Raw genomic sequence first — 17,563 nt, 5'->3', positions numbered from 1 at the left:
GACCGACTGGCTAAAACTTTGTTCTTTTACCTCTACCCACTTCCTGAGCAAATACTGGCGATTTAAATTTATCTCAGTACTAGGATTCTAATCGGGTACTTCTGGATCGAGTACTACCCACTAGATTATGTTGTTAGGAAAGTCGACTATGGTAGTCCTTGCAATTGTAAACTAAATTATGCCAACAGCAGTATCTGAGTGTGACTACTCAATTAAACCCATCGATATCTAAATTTTTCTTTCCATATGGTCTGCTACATGTTAATATCTTTTTAATGATTTACTCTTCAGTTCATTACTCCCATCTGTGAACACAATTGAACTTTTGTAATAACGTCTACGTTTACAAACATACTCCGAAGGCCACTGCGTGGAGCATGGCAGAGGGTACGTTCTATCACTACCACTTGTTTCCTTTTTCTGTTCCACTCGCATCTGCAGTGAGAGGAAAACAACTGTTTGCCTGCCTCCTTACGAGCCATAATTTCTCTTGCGGGAGTTGGACAAAAATATGGAAACATTTCGAGAAATTCTCGCTTGAACATAAGTGCCACAAAGCCGACGTCTGTGTGCTTTGGGTGATCGTGATGGATGGCCATTGCAGACGATTATAACGAAAAACAAGTGGACGAGAGCTGCAAAAGTCATTGCAGAATTGAAGGTAGCACTTGCAAACCCTGTCAGCACAAAAAAAAAAAAAAACCACGAAGAGAGCTCCATAAGCAGGGAATTGCAGGGCGAGCTTGAATTTCAAAACCACTCATCAGTGATGATAATGCCCATAACAGGAAAACGTGATGCCGAAGCCATAAGACGTGAACTAAAGAGCAAATTAAAAGAAAATAATTTGATGGCATTAGTGTAGCTTGACACTGTTTTCACCTTCGAGTTTACGCCCCAGGAGTGAAACATGGAGGGGATTCGGTGATGCTTTGGGCAGCCATGGGGTGGTATTCCATGGACGCCTTGGGTACACTTCAAGATGGCATTACTGCTAAGGATTATGTGATAATTTTGGCCGATCAGGTCCATCCCATGGTACAATATCTATTCCTCAATCGTGATGCTTTGTTCCAAGACGACAAGGCCCCTGATCAAACAGCTCCCATCGCCCATGGCTGCATTTCTGAGCACGAGAATAAATTGTCGCATTTACCTTGACCACTGCAGTCACCAGATCTCAGTATTGTTGAGCCACTGTGATCTAGTTTTGAGAGAATGGTACGTGATCCATTATGTTACCTGCGCTTACCAATATTCCTTGTAGGAAGAATTATATAACATTCCGTAGAAAATCGTACAAGATCTGTATTTATCCATTCCGATATAACTGAAAGGTGTTTTCCATGCCAACGGATTTTCTACACCGTATTAAGTGTGGTAAAGTCTTGTGTTTCTGGTTTTTCAATATTTCTGTCCATCCTCTGTTTCTTCTCATTGCGGACACTACACTGCTAATGGTGGTTCTTTAAATTTTCTCAATAGTTTTGCGCCAAAAGAACGTCGTTTTCTGTGTAGGGATTCTTATTTGACTTCACGAAACATCTCCGTCAATCTCGCGTGTTGCTCGAACCTATCCAGTAACGAAATCAAGCTGCACGCCTCTGAATTGGTTCAATGTCTTCCTTTAATCCGACGTGATGGGGTCCGAAACACTCGAGCAGTACTCAAAAACGGGTCGCTATAGCTATCTATATACGCTCTCCATTATATGTGGGCTACACTTCCCAGAATTTCTCCCTGTAAACCGAAGTCGACCGTTCACCCCCCCCCCCCCCCCCCCCCACTTCCCACCTCTTCTGTCCTTACGTGCTCGTTCCATTTCACATCGCTTGGCAGCTTTACCCTTAGATATTTAATCGACGTGAATATGTCAGGTAACACTCCAGCAATAGTGAACTCGAACCCTACAGGTTTATTTTTCCACTCTCACACTTACATTTTTGTACATTTAGAGCAACCTGCCATTCACAGTACCAAATAGAAATTCTGTGTAACGTATACTGCATCCTTCTACAGACTCTCAGCGACAATACATTACCATATATTACAGAATCACCAGCAAAACAGTCACAGATTGGGGTTTACCCTGTCCTTCATGGTACTTTATGTGTACTGAGAACAAGAGAAGACCTGTCACACTCCCCTGCGCCACTCCTGAGGGGAGCCTTGTCTCTGACGAACACTCGTCGTGGATGACAACTTATTGGGTTCTTTATTTAAGACGTCTTCGAGCCACTCACATATCTGTGAACTTACCCGTATCCTCGAACCTTCGTTAACGATCAGGCACTGTGTAAACGCTTTACAAGAAGTACTTCGAAACTCCCCACTGCCTTGGTATTGGTATTTCATTTCTGATGAAAAATGTTGGAAGTGTCACATTAAAAATATCACATTGTTTAAGGTTATCATCTGAAATAAATATCACACTGCAAGATTTTGCACACATTTAAGAGTACTGTAAGCGAGTGTTCAATCACGATATTGTTGATATCACAAGTCACACACGTCTACAAGATGGGTAGCAGAAGTGATTCAAAAGCTAGTGTCCACTATTAATGACATCCATTTATAGTAAAATCTTAGAACATATTCTGAGCTCAAATGTATTGTGGTATCTCGAACAGAATGACGGCCATGTCAGCTCCAAGGGTCGCGAAATGTCGATCATGTGAAGCTCGTACATTCCTCACATAACTTCCTGAAAGCCACGTATCAATGTAAATAAATAGATGCATTATTTCTTGACTTACGACAGTCATTTGACTCCTTACGACATCTTCGATTATTATTGAAAATACCATCCTATGGAGAACCAGGCTAAATTTATGACTGGACTGAGGATTTATTGGTAGGAAGGGCGCATTATGTTATCTTGGATGAAGAGCCATCGATAGGTATGTAAGTAAATTCCGCTGTACCCTAGGGGGAGTATGTTGGAACCCTTGCTGTTCGTTTTGTACATTAAAGGCCTTGCAGACAATATCAATCGTAGTCTGAGATATTTGTCAGATACTATGACTATCTGGGAAAGAACCTACACAAATACTGTCACATATTGGGAAGATTTCAAAGTGGTGGAGACTTACTTTAAATTTTCAGTAATGAGAAATTGTGTTCTTCGCAAAACGGAAAAATATATTATCAATTAACTACAGTGTGAATGAGTCACAGTTGGAAACAGCCAACTCATAGAAATACCTGGGCGTGAAATAGGAAGGAAGATAAGGGTCTAACATTCCAAGTCATTAGTGACGGAGCAAAACTCGGAATGAGTTAAAGACGGGGAAAGAAACGGGCCGTGCCGATTCAAAGCATTTGTCCGGAACGATTTAGAGACCTGACTGAAAACCTAAATCTGAGTGGCTGGGCGCTGATTTGGATCGTCGTCATCACAAATGCGATGCCAGTGTTCTAACTACGATGACAGAACTGTCGGTGGGTGTAACAAAGCCTTGGCCAAGCCAGCCATGAAAAGTTCTTTCTATCTTGTGTGCAAAACATATGAGATAACAGAAATACCACCGAAATTTGAAAAGAGTACAAAGATTCCTGTCCACAAAGAAGTCAGGCACTGACATGTATGAATATTAACAGATCATCAGTTTAATAAGTCATGCTCACACGAATTATTCACAGAAGAGCGAAAACGTTTCTAGAAGCCTACCTCGGGGAAGATGTGTTTGATATACGAAGAAATGTTGGAACATATCTTAGACGACAGGCTGAAGAAATACAAACTTACATTTATAGCATTTATAGATGAAAATAAAAGCTTTCGACAATGTTGACTGCAATTAACTCCTCGAAATTCTGAAGGTAGCAGGGGCAAAATATATGAAACGAAAAGTTAGCTGCAATTTATCTAGAAACCAGACTGCAGTTATAAGAGTCAAAGAGCAGTGTGTGCATTTAACAAACAGTAAAGGAAACCATAGAAAAATTTGGAGAAGGAGTTTAAAGTTCCGGGGGATCCACACTTCTCCTCCTTTAACGCTAAAAACCTTCCCTCCTCTAACTGCTTCTGACAGTCCAGTTATGGAATGGGTGTATGCATATTTAAACTCTTCTTGCTAAGAGGAATACTACTTTTGATGTACATTGTGTTACCGAAATCAGTAACAAGATCGTCCAGGTTCTACACTCATAACCACAAGCCAAATCGTTCGTCAGTTTGCCTTGTATTTGTCTCAAATAGCCGAGGGATGTTTAGCACATTAAAGGAAGTCATGTCGACACTTTTCACTACCACAAAAGACTGATCAGTTGGGGGTATCAAATCTTTGTTTGTACTCTAAAGATCCAAGATGGTGGCACGTCTGGTGACATGACCTTCTAATCAATCCTTTTAAATTTTGCTGTGCTTGCAATCCAGCGATAAACTCCTAGGTGAGTTGCACTAATTCAGTGTTTAGATGTGTCAGTTTCATGCAGCCCCCCCCCCCCCCACCCCCCTGGACTTACCGCTGGTGGGTAAATGTAATGCACATAGGGCTGCCTCCATGGATGTAACATGTGTGCATCCAATCCCAACGATATATAGGATATAATACTCGTGGATCGAATCTAAACAATACCCCTGGGATAATGCTGGTGGATCCACACCGAACAGTATCATCTGTCCTCCACCTGACGTTGCCTCGGCATGAATGCAAATAGACTCACTCACGAATACTATCCTGAACCTATCCTACACAGTCTAGGCCAGGGAAACAACAATGTGATTGTAAATAACGATAAGACAGTTGGGATTGACTGTTTAACGTGGATAAACTCCAATTTCAGAATATGAGTATATAGTGAATTTATGTCAAATCATGAGACAGGAGTAACAAACCATTTCTATGAGGAGCATTGATAGGCACCTACGTGAACTTTTACATCTTGCATGGCTAAAGAATATGGTCTTATCAGACATGAAGCTACAACATACAACTGCAGAATTGACTGTGTACTTGATCGTGTACGTGTATTATACACCAACAAACGTTTTTTTACAATGTGCGCCATTGTAGTCTGCCCTAATTCCTTCTATGTGGTCTCAGCTAATGAATACATTACAGAACAGATGTTGCGTGTGTCCAGCAATGTTCTGCAGTTTGTCTCCTGGGGCAATACGTATACCAAAAATTGACTGGTATACAAGTAAACCTTCCAGACAATCAAGACTGAGAAAAGATTATTAACTACGTTCTGTCTATATATGTTTTAATTATTTACCTATAAACCATGAGTCTTAACACATACTCTTACAAAGTCTACGTAAGTATGAGACACAAGCAGAAGAAACATATTTTTCTCAATACAAGACACTCTTATGTGCTGTACCATCACATATAGATGTTTATGAATTGTGGACAATTCCCATGAATAATGTTATTCCACAAGTCTTATGAAGAAAACCGATGTATCGGACAGACATAAACCATTCTCCACTAAAGAAATTACTCCTTTATGTGCATCTAATGTGTTATGTGTACAGAAAAGAAAACTGGAAATGCAAGAGACCACAACCACAAAACGAAAACTGGAGTTTATGTCTAACACAACTACTACCCAAAGTGAATTATAAGCTACTACTGGAGGAAGGGTAGGCAAGGTTTACATATAGCTTGAAACACAGTGCTGAGAAAAATATGAATGCAACCGGAAACGACAGTAGTATGTGACTTTATGTTGAAGGACTGGGTAAAAATGTCGGAATCGAAAATGTTTACTACATTAAACCACACACAAGAAATTTGTCTATAATGCTTCATTCGCATGTGAGTCTACTTAAAAGGAATAGTTACATTGTACCTAATTGAGTTGGTCTGATTGTTGTGTAATTAGCAACTAACAACCATTTGTATAAAAACTTCCTGGCAGATTAAAACTGTGTGCCCGACCGAGACTCGAACTCGGGACCTTTGCCTTTCGCGGGCAAGTGCTCTACCAACTGAGCTACCGAAGCACGACTCACGGCCGGTACTCACAGCTTTACTTCTGCCAGTATCCGTCTCCTACCTTCCAAACTTTACAGAAGCTCTTCTGGCAAACATGCAGAACTAGCACTCCTGAAAGAAAGGATACTGTGGAGACATGGCTTAGCCACAGCCTGGGGGATGTTTCCAGAATGAGATTTTCACTCTGCAGCGGAGTGTGCGCTGATATGAAACTGCGCACACTCCGCTGCAGAGTGAACCATTTGTATAGTTTAAAACACATGGAAAACAACATTCAATGATAACTCGTTTGCAAAATCTGTAAACTTAAAGTTCTATACGGAAATTCCACAAAAACGTGAAGCAGAAGAGTTACCAAATTTGTCAAATTACTGTTGCAGAAAAAACAGATGATTCAGATGTAGATTTAAACTATAAGTTAAAGATTAAACTGAGTGTTATTAAAATTACACCAAACAAAAATAAAGAAATACTTGTTTTTATGTGAAAACATTTGTGCAAAATTAACAAACGGTTTTGTGCAAGTTTGTTTGCTTATTCTCTATGCTGCAAAAAATCCTAAAACAATCTCTCATTTGCAATGAGCTACACGTGTGTCTTTCTGATGGGGCACGGGGAAGGGTGGAGGCACTGTGAGAAGTACTGAAACTGTAGTTCCAAATACAGTGACCCTCATTTGTTACCTATATGAAGTCATTTTTTAATAACGGTGGCTGTAATTAGACTGTACATTTACACTACTGGCCATTAAAATTGCTACACCACGAAGACGACGTGCTACAGACGCGAAATTTAACCGACAGGAAGAAGATGCTGTGATATGCAAATGATTAGCTTTTCAGAGCATTCACACAAGGTTGGCGCCGGTGGCGACACCTACAACGTACTGACATGAGGAAAGTTTCCAACCGATTTCTCATACACAAAGAACAGTTGACCGGCGTTGCCTGATGAAACGTAGTTGTGATGCCTCGTGTAAGGAGGAGAAATGCGTACCATCACCTTTCCGACTTTGATAAAGGTCGGATTGTAGTTTATCGCGATTGCGGTTTATCGTATCGCGACACTGCTGCTCGCGTTGGGCGATATCCAGTGACTGTTAGCAGAATATGGAATTAGTGGGTTCTGGAGGGTAATATAGAACGCTGTGCTGGATCCCAATGGCCTCGTATCACTAGCAGTCAAGATGACAGGCATCTTATCCGCATGGCTGTAACGGATCGTGCATCCGCGTGTCGATCCCTGAGTCAACAGATAGGGACGTTTCCAAGACAACAACCATCTGCACGAACAGTTCGACGAAGTTTGCAGGAGCATGGACTATCAGCTCGGAGACCATGGCTGCGGTTACCCTTGACGCTGCATCACAGACAGGAGCGCCTGCGATGGTGTACTAAACGACGAACCTGGGTGCACGAATGGCAAAACGTCATTTTTTCGGATGAACCCAGGTTCTGTTTACAGCATCATGATGGCCGCATCCATGTCTGATGACACTGCGGTGAACGCGCATTGGAAGCGTGGATTCGTCATCGCCATACTGGCGAATATATATATATATATATATATATATATATATATATATATATATATATATTTCGTTGTTATTTATAAAATTGCTATGGAACCTCTTATAATGATGTCACACACTGATAATGCAGGCGTAATGTAGACTTGGTACTTAGAAAATGCCTATTCGTTGTTAAATAATACACTGTGGAAATTTTTGAAACTCTGGATATAGATGTAGCTGTTTGTTAGAATATCACATTGTGCTTGTTGTTTAATGTAGTATAATGATGTAATTTGTTTAAATGTTGCACTGTGGTGGTAGCCCAGCCTCGTATTTAGAGTGGATATTTGTAAAGGAATCGGCTAAAATTGTAAGTAGCGACGAGAGGTGGCCTGCTTACAGAATACGCTCAGTGTTTTGCCGCTAAATGTGTTAATTAAGATGTGAAACTTAAAGGTGCTATTTTGAGCTGTTAATTATGGTAATATTGGATAGCATTTTTGAGCAGGATAACACCCTGTTTTACACAACACGCCTGAAAGATTAGGTGGACTGTCATTTTCTGTCATTTTGCAGAATATGCCATGATACTGAATTTATATTTAGAAGATAAACACGGGTATTTGCGGCAAAAGCATTCAAAAATTTGAATAGTGGTAGGAGGTGGAGTGCTTATACCATTGTTTTTAAGAAACTATGGTGTGGTTGCAACATCATTGCAGACGTTGAGCCAAAAGTGCTTCAGCAACTTCTGTTATTCATGTACAAGGACTGCGCTCCACAGCTTTGCAGCACAGCACAACTGATCTTGGAAGTCATTGACAAATACTGCAAGTCTGAGCTGAAGGCACCGTGCGAACTGCAACTGGTCCTAGATCTGTCATGGAAAAGGTTGTGTTAAGTGCAAGCTAGAATTGCATGTTTTAAGGAAACGGCTAGTTTTATTTTCTCCATGCTAAGGTACCAAAGTGATGGGCACAGAAGTTTGGGCATAGCCCGTGAAAAACAACCCTGAAGAATCTGGGGACGAATTTCCTTCCAGCAATAGTTTATTTGTTGCATTGTGATAATTACTCAGTCTTGTACTGTATTTCGTGTCTTTCTCCCTAAATTATGGTAATATTTTCCACAATTGTTTAATTGGAATAAATCTGTGGTTGGCTCTTCATGAGCCTTCCCCTCACTACAGGAAACAGAACATGAACGACGAGCCCTACACATTCTCCCTAGTAATAAAAGGCGACGGGGTGGGCGTAGCTTTATTTTTGTTGGTGCTGGGAGGGGGTGGGGGGGGGGGGAGGGAGGGAGGAAGTTTGCCTTGAGTGTACCACATACAACTGTCTCAGCTAGGTGGGCAGGGCGGGCCGCCATGGGGGGGGGGGGGGGGGGGAAGGGGCGCGGGGCCGGTGGTGGAGCGTGATCTAAGTCTAACATGATTCCCTGGATATCTTATCAGTGACCTTCTAACTTTTCTGCTTGTTTATTCTTGTGAACTGTGAACTGGAGTAAACTGAACTGCTGTTCTGTATACTTATGTATCTGCGTTGTTGTCCTGAACAGCACAAGTGATGTTATTACAGAAGGATATCTGATAAATGAGTCGCCAAAATAAAACTGTCTAACTGTAGTTTTAATTCACAAAGTAATTGAAAACACAACTGTTGTTGTTGTTGTCTTGAGTCCTGAGACTGGTTTGATGCAGCTATCCATGATACTCTATCCTGTCCAAGGTTCTTCATCTCCCAGTACCTACTGCAAGCTACATCCATCTCAGTCTGCTTAGTGTACTCATCTCTTGGTCTCCCTCTATGATTTTTAACCCTCAACGCTGCCCTCCAATGCTAAATTTGTGATCCCTTGATGCCTCAGAACATGTTCTACAAACCGGTCCCTTCTTGTTGTCAAGTTGTGCCACAAGCTCCTCTTCTCCCCAATTCTGTTCAATACCTCCTCATTAGTTATGTGATCCACCGATCTAATCTTCAGCATTCTTCTGTACCACCACATTTCAAAGGCTTCTATTCTCTTCTTGTCCAAACTAGTTATCGTCCATGTTTCACTTCCATACTTGGCTACACTCCATACAAATACTTTCAGAAACGACTTCCTGACACTTAAATCTATACTCGATGTTAAGAAGTTTCTCTTCTTCAGAAACGCTTTCCTTGCCATTGCCAGTCTACATTTTATATCCTCTCTACTTCGACCATCATCAGTTATTTTTCTACCCGAATAGCAAAACTCCTTTACTACTTTAAGTGTCTCATTTCCTAATCTAATTCCCTCAGTATCACTCGACTTAATTCGACTACATTTCATTATCCTCGTTTCGCTTTTGTTGAAGTTAATCTTATATCCACTTTTCAAGACACTGACCATTCCGTTCGACTGCTCTTCCAAGTCCTTTGCTGTCTCCGACAGAGTTACAATGTCATCGGCGAACCTCAACGTTTTTATTTCTTCTCCATGGACTTCAAAACCTACTCCGATTTTTTCTTTTGTTTCCTTTACTGCTTGCTCAATATACAGATTGAAGAACGTCGGGGAGAGGCTACAACTCTGTCTCACTCCCTTCCCAACCGCTGCTTCCCTTTCATGCCCCTCGACTCTTATAGCTTCCATCTGCTTTCTGTACAGATTGTAAATAGCCTTTCGCTAAGTGTATTTTACCCCTGCCACCTTTAGAATTTGAAATAGAGTATTCCAGTCAACATTGACAAAAGCTTTTTCTAAGTCTACAAATGCTAGAAATGTAGGTTTGCCTTTCCTTAATCTATTTTCTAAGTTCAGTCGTAGGGTCAGTATTGCCTCAAGTGTTCCAACATTTCTGCGGAATCCAAACTGATCTTCGCCGAGGTCGGCTTCTACCAGTTTTTCCATTCGTCTGTAAAGAATTCGCGTTAGTATTTTGCAGCTGTGACTTATGAAACTGATAGTTCGGTAATTTTCACATCTGTCAACACCTGCTTTCTTTGGGAATGGAACAATTATATTCTTCTTGAAGTCTCAGGGTATTTCGTCTGTCTCATACATCTTGCTCACCAGATGGTGAGCTAAATAAACTATCCTGTGAAACTACATATTGTACAAGATTGAGCAGTGCTACAATATGTGACGTCACGATGCCCGACTTGCGATTCCAGCATACAAAGCTAACAAAATGAAAAGCTAATAAAATTCCCAGTGAAATTTTGAAGGAATAAAGAACAACCGCAACTTTATGTACTCAATCCGAGTGAACAAAATTCCAAACACTGAATGATGCGCACGCTAATGTAATACTGCGCTGTGAAAATAAAATTGTCTACATGTGAGCCAATAATGTTTTGTCAAAAGCAAGTCTAGCTCTGCATGACCTAACGATCTTGACTAAAGCTGGTCCTAACAAATGTTGTATGGCCTCTACCAAGAAAGCTGGTACTCTACGAAGTGATGAACATAAAATATGCATCATCACCATGAAAAAAATCCCTGCACAAGTGCAATACCTAAGAACATCTCGTGATTTGCTTTTACTTTGTGCAGCTGTGTTTCGCTCCGTGCAGTGTTGTGACACAGACAATCAGAAAATACAATCATTTCGTGAGTGTAAAATTCTGGAAGTTGAACTTGTTAAATGAATGAATTAAATCCGACCTTTAAAAACCAGTATTGCAAACAAACTCATTATATCACTATTGCAATCATCTGCGCAAAAATTGTCCTTTACAACAAATTTACTCTGCCAAAATTTTTGAAATGGTGGAGAAGTGGTAAATCTATGGAGTGTGAGTGCAAGCCATGTGAATACGAAACTTACTTCATTCGTCTGACAATGAACTAATACAAACTAAAACCTTCAGTTATTCGCACAGATCATAATTACGCGCAAGCAACCAGTGCAGCAACACATTACCTCAAATAATCTTCACTTGTCCAATTAATCTCTTCAGAATCATAATTCGCAATTCATCTTTCTCCTTATCTTTATCTCTGTGTTCTCCAAGCTACTGCCATTCACTCAGTAGCATTGCCAACGACTCTTCACTAGCCGCTCTTGTATTGCAACAATATCACTCGGAACCTCTGTGGCGTAACAAATCGACTATTGAAGAATACTATTTGAAAAATATCCAGTATACACATGTGAAACGTAACACATCGAATGGAAATAGATGGTACGTCATTTACCCCGAATACGAAAAATTAGCTAAAAAGCTTACAACCTCCATAACTGTGCTCGTACTGGTACAGCTTCTTTACTCTCCAAATTTTAGGAGTTTTGTTGGAGCTGAATTTCTCACAAAATTAAACTCAGTACTGTGGAAAAAATATATTTGCTAATCAGCAAACTTGGTGAGGTTACCACTTTGCAATAGGTACATAGTGCCTACAATGTAGGTAACTGGGAGTGTAGCTTGTATGAGATATGTTCATATTTTGCTGTCGACAGGTAATGTCCAGATCCATGGTATTCCTTCGTATATTCACATCCCCAGTAATTTTTGACGTTGGTTGGTAGCAAGCGAAACAAAAATATTGTGAACTGAAGGTACAAATCTACTAGAGCTCGGAGCCATATCGTATTTTCGTTAGCAGGAACAACGGCGAACAGCGAAACACTTTGGAGGTTTCACTAAAAACGGCTCTGAGTGCTCTGATTACTAGCTAATATCTCCTGCACTTTCTGCCTTTCCTGAAAGTAAGTGGGGAGTGTGGAGGGAAATGGGGGGGGGGGCGAGGGGTTGCTGCTGACCTTCTTGTGTGCTGCTAGATACGACCTTGCTAACATTATTGTGTTTCATGCTAAACTGTACCTCACTCATAGTCAAATATATTGTTCCTTGCTTAAGTATGAAGATGACATGGCATGACCCAAGGAGTAGAGAGGGCTGTTGGAGATCCGGCCCATTATGGAGCCGCGGTTTTTTACAGCCAAACACCAGACGAACTAATTGTGGGACTGATGTGGGTTCCACACGGGGAATAAATGGGATGGGGTACCAGATCAGATACTGTACTATACAAAATTTAAAAATATTATGTGTATGATTAATGTGTGTGTGTGTGTGTGTGTGTGTGTGTGTGTGTGTGTGTGTGTGTATGTATGTGAATTGATGTGTTCGTGAGAGCGTTTTGTTCTTTTAAATGTGATTTTTACAGCTACGAGACTGAATCGATATTGTTAATGGCGTTTTCACGAATTTGCGTTACCAATGCAGTATAATACATATATGCATGTTCCCTACAGCACTGTTTTCATTTACATGAAGAGCTATTAAAGTCTGTGAAGTGTTTAATTGTGATATTCTGTGGAAATCCTGGTTTCCTCTGTGCATGGTCAATATGTACCTGTGGGACACACTGTCAGTAAGAACCTCACTCAGTTCAGACAAGAAAAAGGTGTGGTTTTAAGCGTAATTATTTGTTAATTCCAGCAGTAAAAAGATGCAGTGACCTGCTAGTGACGTGGAGGTCTCCCGATAGACAGACTTTATTAAGAATCACGCAAAATATCGACACCCATTGTTCGAAACTTCCTTCTACTTCTAATTCACTTCTAGAATTCCAGGGTTTGGAAACAAATTTTATCATGCAAGTAACTGAGAAAAAACTTTAGACATGAGAATAACAGTGTGTACTCCAAGGGAGTGTTACAGGACCATTACTGTTCACAGTAGTGTATAACGTCCAAAGCTCCATGAAGGTGATGGTGGATGATGCTGTTGAACAAGTCGCACAGCTAGAAAATTTCAGCGAAGTGCAGTAAGATCAGCAGCGCATCGTCGCTTGATGCAGGGGGGTGTTTGGAACTGACCCTCAACCTAAACAACTATACCGTTTATATATTGTATGATTGATTATACGATTACTGAACGGTTATTGGAAGCCTATTTTTTACGCATGGGTTCACAATCGCAGTAAATTTCTTAAAGGCACTAATTTTCCTATGTAGCGTGTTCTTTTCAAACAATTTCGTCTCTTGGCCGTTATCATGGTGCGGCACATCACAGTTAAGCTTACGGTATTTCATATCCCACATAGCGGTGTGGCGTGGAGGGTGAGAGTGAGAAAGCAACCTGTGATGGCGTCTATGTTTTTGTGCACAAGACTTACTAGAGAGGCCTACATACGTCACCTTTACCTCACAATGATGTGTGGAATATAACATGCTTTAAGCACAATAATTTGTAGCTTGACAATAACCAATGACAGGCTAGTTGCTAAATGATGAAGTAAAGTGGTTATCTCAAAACAAAACATCATCTTGTGCAGGAAAATTACTTCGTTTAAGAAATAAGTGCCAGCACTCAAAGCCATTAAATACACTTAGGTGATAATAGTCATGAGATAGCGATATGTACATATACAGATAGCGGCAGTACCACGTACACAAAGAACAGCGCATTAGAGGAGCTGTCATTTATGTTCAGGTGAGTCATGTGAAACGGTTTCCAACGTGATTATGGCGTCTCGACGAGAACTAAGAGACTTTGAACGCGGATTTGTAGTTGGAGCTAGTTGCATGGTACATTTTATTTCGGAAATCGTTGGCGAATTCAATATCCCGAGATCCATCGTGTCAAGAGGGGGCCGAGAATACCATATTTCAGGCATTACCTCTCCCCGCTGACTACGCAGTGGCCCACAACCTTCATTTAATGATCGACAGCAGCGGCTTACAGCTGTCACTGCTAGCAGACAAGGAACACTGCGTGAAATAATCACAGAAATGAATTTGGTACACACGACGAACGTATCCGTTAGGGCAGTGCTGTGAAATTTAGCATTAATGGGTTATGACATCTTAGAGAAAGTAATAAAAGAGTACAGGCAACAGGAGTGGGTTGGAGTAGACATGGACGGTAACTTCAACTGTCTCGTATATGCAGATGACGTAGTACTACTAAGTGAATCAAAGCACCAGTTGAAAGAAATGTACTTGAAAATGGACAATTATGCACAGAAGGTAGGGTTCGAAGTGAATCGAGATTAAAAGAGTTCATGCAATTAGGAAGAAGACAAGAGCAGGAAGAATTTTTTGAGACAGATGGCAAGAGGTTCAAGAGAGTACACCAGTTCAAATGTTTGGATCTTGGTTTACCACGGACAACAACATAAAAATGGACATCAAGGAAAGAATAGCAGCAGGAATGAAATGCATGCATTCCCTCAGAGAGACACTCGGCTCTAAATCGATCTCAGTGAACACTAAGATGAAAATCTAGCACTAAGGTATGGCTCAGAGACATGGAGCATGACTAAGCGAGAAAGGGAAAAATAATAATTTTTTTAAAGAAGAGTAATGAAGAAGATGTGGGGACCAGTTTTAGATAACGGAGAATGGAGGACGCGGAAAAACAAGGAAATCTACCTTCTGGCGCGACAACCAACTATCCTACAGAAGATAAAGAGTAAAAGAATGCAATGGGTGGGAAATGTAGCCCTTATGCCGGATGGAAGACGGGCGAAGATGGCACTAGCGGGGAAACCAAACACCAGACGCCCCATTGGACGACCAAGGCAGTGCTGGATGGACGACCTGGCGAAGGATCTAGCAGCCCTGGGAACTGAAGACACCTGGAGGAACTGGGCCCAAAACGGAAAGGAATGGACGCAGTTTGTGCTCTGCAGCGCCTGTGATCGCTGAATGTCTATATCTGTCTATTAAACGACCAACGCGAATGCCTTTGATAACAGCACTACATCGTCTGCAGCGCCTATCCTCGCCTCATTGTCATTTCGCTTGGACACTAGGAGACTGGAAGACTGTGGCCTGGTCAGATAAGCTATGATGTCAGTTGGTAGGCTAAGAGCTGATGGTAGCGTTCAAGTGTGGTGCAGATCCCACGAAGCCATGGAGCCAAGTTGTCAACAAGGCAGTGTTCAAGCTGGTGGTGGCTCCATAATGGTGTTGGCTGTGTTTACATGGAATGGACTGGATCTTCTGCTCATAATAACCGATCACTGGCCGCAAATGATTATGTTTGGCTACTTCGATACCATTTGCAACCATTCATTGATTTCATGTTCTCAAACAGAGATGGAATTTTTATGCATGCAGTGCGCCCTGTCACCGGACCACAATTTTTATCGATTGGTTTGAAGAACATTCTACATAATTCGAGCGTATGATTTTGCCACCCAGACAGCCGGACATGAATCCCATCGAACGTTTATGGGACGTAACTGAAAGGTCAGTTCGTGCACAACATCCTGTGCCGGCTACACTTTCTCAATTATTGACGACTATAGAGGCAGCTTGGCTCAATATTTCTGCAGGTGACTTCCAACAGCTTTTTGAGTCTATGGCACGTCGGGTTTCTATACCACAGCGGGCACTACGCCAGACAAAAGGAGGTCCGACACTATATTAGGAGTCATCCTATGACTTTTGTCACCTGAGTGTATGTGTGATTACGCGTAGCAGTGTTTTAAAACGGGACGACCACATACACTAATTGTAGGATAGGCAGATACCAGACAGATTCGTCTGAAGAGTACTCAGGAGGTTCGTGTCCTCCCTCGGGGTGTGTGTATGTTTGTCCTTAGGATAATTTGGGTTAAGTAGTGTGTAAGCTTAGGGAATGATGACCTTAGCAGTTGTCCCATAAGATTTCACACACATTTGAATATTTTTTGAACAAATGCTTAGGAAGCTTGTACAGACCTCCTTTGACAGATATTCGAATATTTCTCGTTACACTGTAATCATTACCAGATAGGAGAGGTAGATGAAAAAAAATGTACGAGGGGCGTTTGAAAAGTGCATGCAAAAATAAAAACTACTTACGTGTTTGGGGAAAATCTTTTTTATTTCTCGACATAGTCTCCTTTTACACTTATGCACTTCGTTCAACGCTGTTCTAAATTGTTGGCCCTTCCGAATAATAGGAATTGTCCAAGTCTGCAAAATAGCTATTAGTTGCTGCAACCACTTCCTTGTTTGAATAAAATCTTTGTCCCACCAGCCATTTCTTCAAATTGGGGAAGAAATAGAAGTCCAAGGGAGCCAAATATGGATAATGGGGGGGGGGGGATGAAACGAGCTGGAATACTATTTCCATTAAATTTGCGACCACAACTGCTGAGGTGTGTGCAGTTGCATTGTCATGATGGAAAAGGACTTTTTTGCGATTCAATCGCCGGCGTTTTTCTTGCAGCTCGGTTTTCAAACGGTCCAATAACGATTAATAATATGTACCTGTAATAGTTTTACCCTTTTCCGGATAGTAGATGAGGATTATCCCTTGCGAATCCCAAAAGACAGTCGCCATAACCTTTTCGGCCGAAGGAATGGTCTTCACCTTTTTGGGTGCAGATTCTCCTTTGGTAACCCATTGTTTAGATTGTTGCTTCGTCTCAGGAGTATAGTAATGTATTCATGTTTCACCCACAGTGACGAAACGATGCTTAAAGTCCTGCGGATTCTTCCTGAACAGCTGCAAACCATCCTTGCAACGCTTCACACGATTCCGTTTTTGCTCAAGCGTGAGCAATCGCGGAACCCATCTTGCGGATAGCTTTCTCATGTCCAAATGTTTATGCAAAATATTGTGACCCGTTCATTCGAGATGCCCACAGCACTAGCAATCTCACGCACCTAAACTCTTCTGTCTTCTATCACCATATCGTGGATTTTATCAATGATTTCTGGAGCCGTAACCTCCACAGGGCGTATAGAACGTTCAGCGTCATTTGTGCTCGTATGGCCACTCCGAAAATTTTGAAACCACTTCTAAAATGTTCTAATCGAAGGTGCAGAGTCACTGCAATGTCTACCAAGCTTTCCTTTAGTCTCCTGAGGCGTTTTACCCTTCATAAAGTAATGTTTAATCACCACACGAAATTCTTTTTCGTCCATTTTTTGACAGTCACTCGACTTCCTTGATTCACAAGAATGCCAAACACAAAGAAATAGTCGAATACGGCTGAAACTTGGTGTGCGTTCTTTTCAAAGATGCTACGAACTAAACATGACCTCGATACGCACCGGTGGTGCCATCTGTCGGACTTCTCACGGACTTTTCAAACACCTCTCGCACAAACTGGAGTAGCGTGATTCATCACAGGTTCGTTTAGTATGCGCAGAAGTGTCTTGGAGGTGCCCCTTAATTCTAGT

The sequence above is a fragment of the Schistocerca gregaria genome, chromosome 1, assembly GCF_023897955.1.
Source record: "Schistocerca gregaria isolate iqSchGreg1 chromosome 1, iqSchGreg1.2, whole genome shotgun sequence".
NCBI lineage: Eukaryota > Metazoa > Arthropoda > Insecta > Orthoptera > Acrididae > Schistocerca > Schistocerca gregaria.
This window is presented reverse-complemented; position numbering follows the sequence as displayed.